Raw genomic sequence first — 11,256 nt, 5'->3', positions numbered from 1 at the left:
AAAAGAGGTCAAATTATATGTATGTAACAGTATTGTAAACCACAGTGCCTAGTAATTATAAAGGGGAGGCAAAAGGGAAAAACTGGGGACACTAGTAGAGAGCAGTGGACACTGGTGAAAGGATTGGTGTTGGAACATTGTATGTTTGCAACCAATCATAAATAACTATCTTTGAGGGGCAGAATGATAGCACAGTGATAGGGCGTTTGCCTTGTACACAGCTGACTCAGGATAGACCTGGGCTCGATCCCCAGCATCCCATATGGTCCCCAAAGCCAGGAGTGATTTCTGAACACAGAGCCAGGAGTAACCCCTAAGCATCACCGGGTGTGCCCCCCCCCAAATCTTGACTTTATAATTGATTGTAATTCAATGCAATTAAAAAAAAGACAAATCTATCCCTTAGGCTTATACTGTCCCAGCCTGCTCATGAGCTTGTGCTGAGGAATTTTAAGTAATAGTTGTACCACAAGACCATAAGAGTAGCCAAAAATGTGTACTTTTTGTAAAAAAGATTATAACGTAGAAAGTAAATTTCAGTGAACATATTATAACTTTCTAAAGATTCCATTAGCTGAGCAAGGTGTGATAGCCACCATGTCCAGTCCAGAAGGTGGCAAGAAGGGCCTAAACAAGTCAAAGAAGCAGGCCAAGAGCAAGGGTGAGGAAGAGAAGGCAATTAAGCAGACAGAAGGAGGGAAAAAAATTCAGGAACTAGAAACCCGAGCTACAGGGATTCAAGCAGAAACTGAAGAAGGAGAGAAGAAACTCAGGAACTATAAGCCAAGGTTACAGGGAAGGAACCCCTGGCCACTGACGGAAGTAAGAAATCTAGCAGGAGTAAACTGTTCTTGTGCCTGAGTAGTGATGGTTTTTAATTTTATTCCTGCTTAAATAACTGGATTCCCTGCTTAGCCTTGCTGTCAGCTGTTGCTAGAATGAAGTATTTTGGAACCTGTTGTACATTTAAGAATAAACTTTGGTAAAAAGAATAAATAAAATAAATATTACTATTTTATATAGCATCACATGCTTTTGAAATTATAATCAACACACCTTGAATCATAATATTCTTTCGGTGGCAAATGTCATATTACGTTTTTAGTGCATTACGTCAATTTAGTATTTCACGTATTATTAATAATGCCTCATTACATAAAATTATTACTAAACTGGCAATTAAGTGGATGTGAAGGATCCATATGCTAAACTGCTCATAACATTTCAATTATGAATTTCACATCAGATGTCTTCTAGTGTATATTAACAACACTGACAGTCTCTTTGCCAGAACCACCCCCAATGAACTCTACTTTGTAGCAAGTGCTATTGGCATCGAGTCATTTTGCATAGTTTCTTGAACTTAAAAATAGAAGCAGCAGGTGAAACAGCTAGTTCTCTTTCTCCAGTAGTAGTGAAATATTTGTAAATACTGTAAGTAACTAACTTTCTCCCTTGAGTGTGTGAAGTCTTGGGGTTGACACAGGGTTTTAAGTGACTAAAGAGTTGTTTTCTTGTTCTTGGATTTATATTTCTTGCCTCCTCTTCCTCTACACTCTGTCCCCTAAAGAAAGAAACAAATACCAGTGATTCATAGTTTCTAGTTGTCTGTTCTGTTTAATTCTTCCAGAACTACTTTTGCTTTGTTCCTAAATATAGGAGTTAAACAATAGGATGTTTCTGCTAGAGGTAGTTCTTGAATAAAATAAAAAAATTTAAGGGCTAGTATACATATATATCTCCAAAGTGACACTCAGATATTCAAAATTTTATATATATCTACATATATATAAATGTATATGTATGTATGTAAATTCAAACATAGTAACTCAGGTGATTTGGACCCCAAAGACAGTTTGTCCCTCATGGGTTCAGATCTTTGTTCTCCCACATAATGGTTATTAATTTGATAGTAATTGCAAACTAATTTTTACAGCCTCTTCTAAGAGTTGGAGCTATATGGCTGTCTATTAACAGTAAAACAGGAATTACTTTTCAGTTTCCTTTGCACACTTCTTTCTTTCTTTCTGGGTTGTTGGTTTTTGTTTTGGGGGGTGTTTGTTTGTGGCCACACCCAGCAATACTCAGGGCTTACTCCTAGCTCTGCATTTTTAAGATAAATAGACTTCAGATTTCTTCCTTTCCCAGATGCTCTGCAGAGTAACATCAGGGTGGTAGCATCTGCTGAATCTCTAGGACAGCTGCCTCTTAGGCTACTCCTCACCTGAGAGTCTCACATCCTCTTAGTGGCTCCATGATTCAACATTATGAAGCAGCTCATTTGAAAATGATCAGATTCTAAGTCAAATAAATGTTTTACCAGAATACCAATCTGTTCATTAAAAACAAGAGTTCACTTGCCTTTAAAAAGTAATCTATTTGATCTCTTCTATTTAGAGCACACATTAGTTTTGGGAACTTTAATTATTAGCAAAAGAATTGCATTTATTCAATACTTATTGAGCTTCAATAAAATGCTAGCCTTAAATATGCAAATAAAATAAATGCAAATAAAATATAATCTCTGGGACTGGAGATATAGTACTGCATGCAGGGCACTTGCACACACCTAACCAGAATTCAAGCCTCAGGGGCCGGCGAGGTGGTGCTAGAGGTAAGGTGTCTGCCTTGCAAGTGCTAGCCAAGCGGTTTGATCTCCCAGCATCCCATATGGTCCCCCCAAGCCAGGGGCAATTTCTGAGCACTTAGCCAGGAGTAACCCCTGAGCATCAAATGGGTGTGGCCCGAAAAACCAAGAAAGAAAAGAAGAAAGGAAAGAAAGAAAGAAAGAAAGAAGAGAAGAGGAAAGAAAGAAAGAAGAAGAAAGAAAGAAAGAAAGAAAAGAAAGAAAGAAGAAAGAAAGAAAGAGAAAGGAAAGAAAGAAAAGGAAAAAGAAAGAAAAAAGGAAAGAAAGAAAGAAAGAAAGAAAGAAAGAAGGAAAGAAGAAAGAAGAAGAAAGAAAGAAAGAAAGAAAAGAAAGAAAAGAAAGAAAGAAAGAAAGAAAAAAGATAGAAAGAAAGAAAGAAAGAAAGAAAGAAAGAAAAAACAGAATTCAAGCCTCAGCACCACATCTGGCCTGAACACTGCCAAGAATAGTCCCTGAGAAGTAAATCCTAAGCACTGCCAAAATCACAACAGAAAAAAATTGTAATCTCTGTCCTCAAAGAATTCAGCCTAGTAAGAATGGTGCTTGAGTTTCTGTGCTCAAAATACAATGAAGATAGAGCAGAAGTTAGTTCTGTGGGGTGAAGCTAGGAATTGAAAATTGGTCTCTTTGTTCAAGATCTGAATTAAGGACATAAAGAATATGGAACATTTGCTTGGTGAAAAGAGAGGAAGTAGCAAAAAAAAAATAAAAGAAATATCAAGACACATTTAAGAACATGCAGGCAGTTCAAAATAGCTTGACACAAAAATACAATTCAAAAATCCCTTCCTTACATCTATATTCATTGCAGCGCTATCTACAATAGCTAGGCTCTGGAAACAACCAAGATGCCCTTCAACAGATGAATGGCTAAAGAAACTGTGGTATGGGGCCGGGCGGTGGCGCTGGAGGTAAGGTGCCTGCCTTACCTGCGCTAGCCTAGGAGACGGACCGCGGTTCGATCCCCCCGGCGTCCCATATGGTCCCCCAAGCCAGGAGCGACTTCTGAGCGCATAGCCAGGAGTAACCCCTGAGCGTTACCGGGTGTGGCCCAAAAACCAAAAAAAAAAAAAAAAGAAACTGTGGTATATATACACAATGGAATATTATGCAGCTGTCAGGAGAGATGACGTCATGAAATTTTCCTATAAGTGGATGTACGTGGAATCTATTATGTTAAGTGAAATAAGTCAGAGGGAGAGAGATAAACAAAGAATAGTCTCACTCATCTATGGGTTTTAAGAAAAATGAAAGACATTACTGTAATAAGGCCCAGAGACAATAGAGTTAAGGGCTGGAAGGACCGGCTCATAATTTGAAGCTCACCACAAAGAGTGGTGAACTCTGTTAGGGAAATAACTACACTAACAACTAACATGACAGTGTTAAAGAATGAGAGAAGTAGAAAGCCTGTCACGAATTCAGGCAGGGCTGGGGAAGGTGTGTGTGTGGGCATTGGTGGTGGGAATGTTGCACTGGTAAAGGAAATTATTCTGTTTATCACTGAAACCCAACTATAAACATGTTTGTAATCATGGTGCTTAAAGATTTATATAAAAATAAAGTTAAAAAATAGCTTGACCATAGAAAACAAAGGATAAAGCAACAATTAGGAGTCTGGAGAGGTAGCTCTGGTGCCCTTCACATACTGTGTCTCAGAATGGAAAAAAAAGTGTATCCACAACATGCTAGTGTCTATGAATAATGGTGCTATTGTACTCAGTTCTTCACACTTTATATCCATCCATACTCTACCAAGTGACTTTGCAGGTTTTATTTAGAATGATTTCATTATTAAAAAAAGTAAAATTTTCATTAGAAAATTGTTCATAATTGTTATTTCAGGCATATAATTCAATCTCCCCCCCAATGTCCCCTTCCCTCCACTAATGTCCCCATATTACCTACCAACCTCCAATCTGCCTCCTTGGTAGGGGTAGGCACATAACAAAGTTATTTAATATTATTTTATCCAATAAATATTAAAGGAATGGTAAATGAATTATCAAAAAAAGTATAAAAAGATTACAATTTGGGGGGGGCTGGAGAGGTGGCGCTAGAGGTAAGGTGTCTGCCTTGCAAGCGCTAGCCAAGTAAGGACCGCAGTTTGATCCCCAGGCGTCCTATATGGTCCCCCCAAGCCAGGGGCAATTTCTGAGCGCTTAGCCAGGAGTAACCCCTGAGCATCAAACGGGTGTGGCCTGAAAAACCAAAAAAAAAAAAAAAAAAGTCAATTTTTGATGATGCCATGTTTCTTTAAGAACAGTAGCATAGTCCTGGTACTATGGCTCATGTTGGAGACCTAGCCAGAAGGATGGGGCTCTGCCTTCAGTTTCAGAATAGGCTCTGTAATATCAGCCTCACCTGAACTGGTGTACCATATTTTCCAGCATATAAGATGACTTTTGAAACGAAAAAAAGTCAACCGAAAATCGGGGTCATCTTATATGCCGAATTTATCCCGAAAAACGTTTCTAAATGCCGCTAAACAAAAATCGTCTGGATATTGCCACGAAACGAACTTTCCAACTGGATCCTGCAACAATCACTGCAAGGCTGCTCGGACCGCCTCTCTGACTCATCCAATCCAAGCAGGCTTTTGATGCATGCAAATTAGACAATGTTCTGGACCCGAATCTACACTGTAAAAAGCCTGCTCGGATTGGCCAGAGTCAGAGAGGAAGTCTAAAATTAGGGCGTCTTCTTATATGCCGGAAAATATGGTAGTAACTAGCAGAAATTCAGGAGCTGTAGTGTGGGCCTATTAATATCTGACTTTGCAGTTCTTACTATTAAAGATATAAAGAATATTTATGTACTTCATGACTTTAATTTAGCCAGGTACAGATTTAGTTTGATTTTGATATAGATGTGGCTGGGAGATCTCTCAAAGGGCTTGAGTGAGTGGCATGAGAAGGTCTTGAAATTTTTAGGCATCATTGTGGTCCTCTAAGCACATGAAGTAATTCTGGAAGCCCCCAGCCCTGCTTGACTTGTGTATCATGAGTGACCTCAGGTCTCATGAATAGTGTTTGGGACAGACACGCACACACACACACACACACACACACACACACACACACACACACACACAGCCTAGATATACCTTCTCTGAACCCAGGCATGTATCTCCTTTTATTTACCATTCCCAAGAGAAGGACATGCAAAAGTTCAGTAAGGCGAGAGACATGATATCCAGAACCACTTCATTCCTCCCAATTCCTAGTCTAGGTCATCTGACCCCCTGTAATCTGTCACATTGCTGCATGCACCTGAAGTATTTGTGTTGATTTGCTATTCCACATTTTTTAAATATTTTATATAAAACCCATTAAGAGATCAGCAACAGATCTACACTTTTTGTTTGTTTTGTTTGTTTGCTGTGGTCAGTGATTACTTATGGCCTCTGTAATCTTGTTTTTTGTTTGTTTTATGGACCACAATCTGGCAGTGCTTAAGGGTTACTCCTGGCTCTGCGCTAAAAATTGCTCCTGGCTTGGGGAACCATGTGGGATACCGGGGGATGGAACCCGTGTTTGTCCTTGGTCAGTGCAAGGCAAACACACTACTGCTGTACTACTACTGCTCTGGCCCCTTGCCTCTGTAATCTTAGGGATTACCCATAGCAGAGTTCATGGGACTATATGTGATGTCAGGATCAACTGGGGTCAGCCATATGCAAGATAAGTTCCTTAACCTCTGTACTGTCTCTCCCCTATATGCTCTACTTTCTATTTGAGAATATTTGTTTTGAATGCCTGTGATAGATAAGTTAACAAAGGACAAAACTGATGTCAGGAATATGGCTCAAGGTGGGAAGTGTATGCTGGGTTTAATCCCGAACATTACAAGGCCCACCAAAACCTTTGGGTGTGGCCCTGCTGTCCCCAAAACACTACCAGATTTTGCTCCCCAATACTAAAGATTAAGAAGAAAAACAGTTTTGGAGCTGGGAGATCAATGAGAAAAAATATAATAATCACAGAATTACCAAGTGCTTGAACTAGGCCCTTTGGTCATAGGCAGGGAGGTCAGGAAAGGGTATTTTTCACCTTAGAACTTTTCAATAGGCCAACCTTACAAAAGTAACCCAAGTTCCATGCTTGGTCCCCTGAGCCTGCCAGAAGTGATTCCCGAGTGGGGTCAGAGTAAGCGCTAAGCATAGTCAGGTGTGATCCCAAAACACACACACACACACACACAATTGTAAAATATTTCAGCCACATAAAATGTTACATAATAATATAAACAATATTCAAGTGACCAAATTGAACATAAGTCAGTATTTTGCCACTTTGAGAAAAAGAAATGAAGCTTCATTCCAAATTCTTTCTTGTTTCTTTTGTCTTTAGAGAAAAACCACTGTTCTGAGTTTGGGTATATTATTTCTTTATATGATTTTTAGTGTTTAGGTACATCTGTGTGCCCATAAATACACAAAAATGTAATACATTTTATTTATATGTAGTATATAAGTATATGTAAGTAAATTATGTGTAAGTATACAATAAACAAATATTCATACTGTGCCTATTTTTATATCTTACTCTATGTATAATGTTCTTAGGATTTGTTCATGTGTATATCTGGAGCTCAAATGGATTCAAGATAGTAAAAAAAGTAAAAATTAACTATGTATAATGTCAGAGAAAGGAATAGCCTCCATATTTCTGGCTAGGGTGATCATGTGAATTATGGCAGAGATGAAGAATATAGCAAAAGGAGCAGGTTTCAAATGAGAAGGGCTGGAAGATATTGAGCTGAACTCGGGGAGGGGAATGGCTTACTGGAACAATACTGATAGAATGTACTCTATGGACAATTGGATTTGCAGATTGCTCAAGAGCTCAGTCTGGTCTGGTGACCATCTTGTCCTTTTAATAGATAGACAGCAGCTACTATAGGTGTTGATGTCGTTACTGAGGAAATGTATGCTAAGTAAGAAAAAAAAAAGGCAAGATGATAGACCACAAATAGCAGCAGCAAACTGAGGGCAAACCGAGACCATAATCAAGGCTCCCCCTTACACTTTTTTTGGGGGGGTCACACCCCAGCAGTGCTCAGGGGTTTACTCCTGGCTCTATGCCTCAGAAATTGCTCTAGCAGGCTCAGGAGACCATATAGGATGCTGGGATTTGAAACCACCATCCTTCTGCATGCATGGCAAATGCCCTACCTCCATTCTTCCTCCTCTGGCCCTACCCCTTACACTTTTGAGGGAATATTCTTTTATGGCAGTCCTATCAGGTTTTGAAATAGCGATGCCCATGTTCACCTTCCCTGATAGATAAATGATACAGTGGTACAATGAAACGAGCACATTGTGTGTGTCATAGGAAACTTCAAAAGAGAGGGTTGGGAGATAGTATAGCGCAGGGGGTGGCGAACAAGTTCGACACAAAGAGCCAAAATTTTTAAACTGTGAGAGTCAGAGAGCCCACACCACACAGTGACCTGCCAAAACAGACAAACACTCACACAAAAACATATAATTTTAACAATAATATATTAAACACATATTGCATTTTGCCATATTGAGTGAGGGTAAAAATCCTGTTTGCTACCCCTGGTATAGCGGTTAGGGTACATACTGGATGGTTAGTTTGATTTTCAGCACCACATGTCCCCCCAAGCATTTCTGGGTGCAAACTGGAAGCTGTGAGCATAGAGTGGGTGGTCTGGATCTCCCCAGAACTATAGGGCCCAAGCATCATTGCATCTTTAGACCTTTGCATTGATCCACTTGACCGGTTGACCAAGAATCATTGACTGGGGCCCCATACGTCTCTGGAACACCAATGAGAAGCCCCCACCTTCTCCCTAAAAAAAACTTCAAAATAGAAACCTTAAGTGTAGAAGAGATGTGAGTCAAAATAGATATTCATCATACCATTGAATTCCTAATTAAAATAAATTATCAAACCTCTTTTTACCTGTGGGAAACATATTTTGCATTATATTTATTCTGAAAGATATTTAGTATCAATGAAAATACAGTAAGAACATTTAAATTAAAAAATGTGTGTGCCACATGTAGTAGAAATGAGAAGCTTCTTTGTTTCACCAATCCTTCCCTACCTTCCTTAGTAACTAACCTTTGGCAGCAACCAGCCTGTTCCTAATCTCTTGAATTTTGTCATTTTGAAAATACTATATACTACACTTGATCTTAGCAAAAGGCTGAGAAAATACTATATAAATGGGATCATGTAATTACTATAGTTTAGGTCATCTATCATATATTATATTTTGAGATTGACTTTTTCACCCTTGAAGTTCATTCAAGTGGTTATCTGTGTGGGTGTTGGTTTGTTTTTATTGCTATGCTGTATTTCGTAGTATTATGGACCACAGTTTCATCCTTCGCTCATTATAAACAAACCACAATATTTTCTAGCTATGGGCTATTACAGAGAGATACTATTAGGTACAAGTGTTTTCTGCTGTTTTTTTTTAATTAATTTTTTCCATGTGAGGCACTGTGATTTACAATATGGTTTATGAGAAGATTTGATGCATATAGCATTCCAACAACATAAACCCACCAGAGTGTCCCCTCTTAACCTACCCTCTTTCTTCCTGTTGCCCTTTACCCCACCATGATAAATTCAAATGAGGTGCAGGATTTTGTTGTTGTTGATTTACAAAGTTAGTTATGATTGAGTTTTATGCAAAGTGTTCCTTAACCAGTGTCAACTTCTTTCCAAGGTACACATTTTTGTGTAACCATAATTTTCATTTCTTCATTTATTTCATTTCCTTCTCAAAAGGGAAATTTTGCATTCTTGGAAATCTAATCAACTTTCCCCCTAAAACTGAGTATCCATTAGCAAAAAAAAAATGAGATCTAGGGGTGCTCTGGGGTGTTCATTCACTCTATGACTACAGGCATTGACCCTGGAGTGCCAGTTCACAATATGAGAGTGAGAAACAGAGCTTGTCTCTCTTCCAAGGAGCCCCAGGCTGCTAACTCTGGGGAAGTATAGGATGTCCTTCGAAGTAGGTTCTTGCTGACAGAATGCAGAAGCTGGGCGGGGGAGGGCTCTGAAGGCTCCAAATAGAGAAGAGAAGGTTTGCATAGGTGCGCTCCTTTATTACAGACCCACACCCCTGGAAAGGTAAAGAGCTGATGCGGAAACCATCATGTGCACATTCTCTTCCTCTCTGCCCTTGGCCCAAGGGCAACTGCACAAAATGGGATTAATTGGGATTATGGGGGGCTTTGGCAGCTTGGCTGCTACTCAAGGATGAATGCTTAATTTATGTCTCAGAGATCTAGACTCCTGCCTATTAAACTACCCTCACTCAGGCCATTGTTTGCCAGGACCTCTCCTTTCAAAAGAGTGACTACAGGTGGTGCTTTTATGTGACAGACTTTTAGCTTTGATACAGTAGAAGGCTTTAATGGATTGCTGCAATACCACCTTTCTCTCAGAAATAACTGAAAGCACAAATGCATTCGGTGAGTTCACCTCATCTTTCAGTGCTTTTCTGGTGATATCAAAATGTCAACAAGTGTTATTGTTCAAGAACATATGGAGTAGGTGTAGAAATATGACTGGAAAAGAAAAAAGAACATTTGTCCAAGGACAAAAAAATAACCACATTGAATAGGGATGTTAAGATTCAAAATACCTTACCTTCCTGTTAGTTGCTCACATCCTAGAATCAAAAGGTGCCCCTCATAACAGGCCCCAGACCTGAAAGTACTCTGAAGCTGACTGGGATCCGGCCTTGTCCCTTCAACCCTCCTGCTGCTATTCTTATGAGGTAAATTAGGATCAACTCTCATGGTGGATGAGCAGCTTAGTGTCTGAGATTTGCCTCAACTTGAAACAACTTGTATTGTTATTTGAAGAACAAGGCTATGATGGGCAGCTTCTCTTCTACTGGGACTTAAATAAGACTGCCTACAAACCTGAACTGATTAGATGGTTTTAGCTCATTGGACTGGCTAATTTCATTTATAAATAAATTAAGCAATTTTTTTTTTTTTTTTTGTGGTTTTTGGGTCACACCCGGCAGTGCTCAGGGGTTATTCCTGGCTCCAGGCTCAGAAATTGCTCCTGGCAGGCACGGGAGGACCATATATGGGACGCCGGGATTCGAACCGATGACCTCCTGCATGAGAGGCAAACGCCTTACCTCCATGCTATCTCTCCGGCCCAAATTAAGCAATTTTTATATCAAGGTGTAATTGACATAGAACATCACATATAAATTCCAAGTGGACAGTATCATATTTTTATATATATTGAAAAATGATCACTGGTCAGAGTCATCACCATAGATGTTTACGTGTATCTTGAACTTAAAAAATTTAATACCAGTCATGAAATTTTCCTATACATGGATGTACATAGAATCTATTATGCTGAGTGAAATAAGTCAGAGGGAAAGAGATGAACACATAATAGTCTCACTCGTTTATGGGTTTTAAGAAAAATAAAAGACATGTTGCAATAATCCTCAGAGATCCTCAAAGAGGAGGGCTGGAAGGTCCAGCTCATGACATGAAGCTCATCACAAAGAGTGGTGAGTGCAGTTAGAGAAATAACTACACTGAGAACTATCATAATAATGCTAATGAATGCGGAAGTAGAAAGCCT

This window comes from Suncus etruscus, chromosome 2 (assembly GCF_024139225.1).
Source record: "Suncus etruscus isolate mSunEtr1 chromosome 2, mSunEtr1.pri.cur, whole genome shotgun sequence".
Lineage (NCBI taxonomy): Eukaryota > Metazoa > Chordata > Mammalia > Eulipotyphla > Soricidae > Suncus > Suncus etruscus.
The sequence above is the reverse complement of the archived record's forward strand: the minus strand, read 5'-3'. Positions refer to the sequence as shown.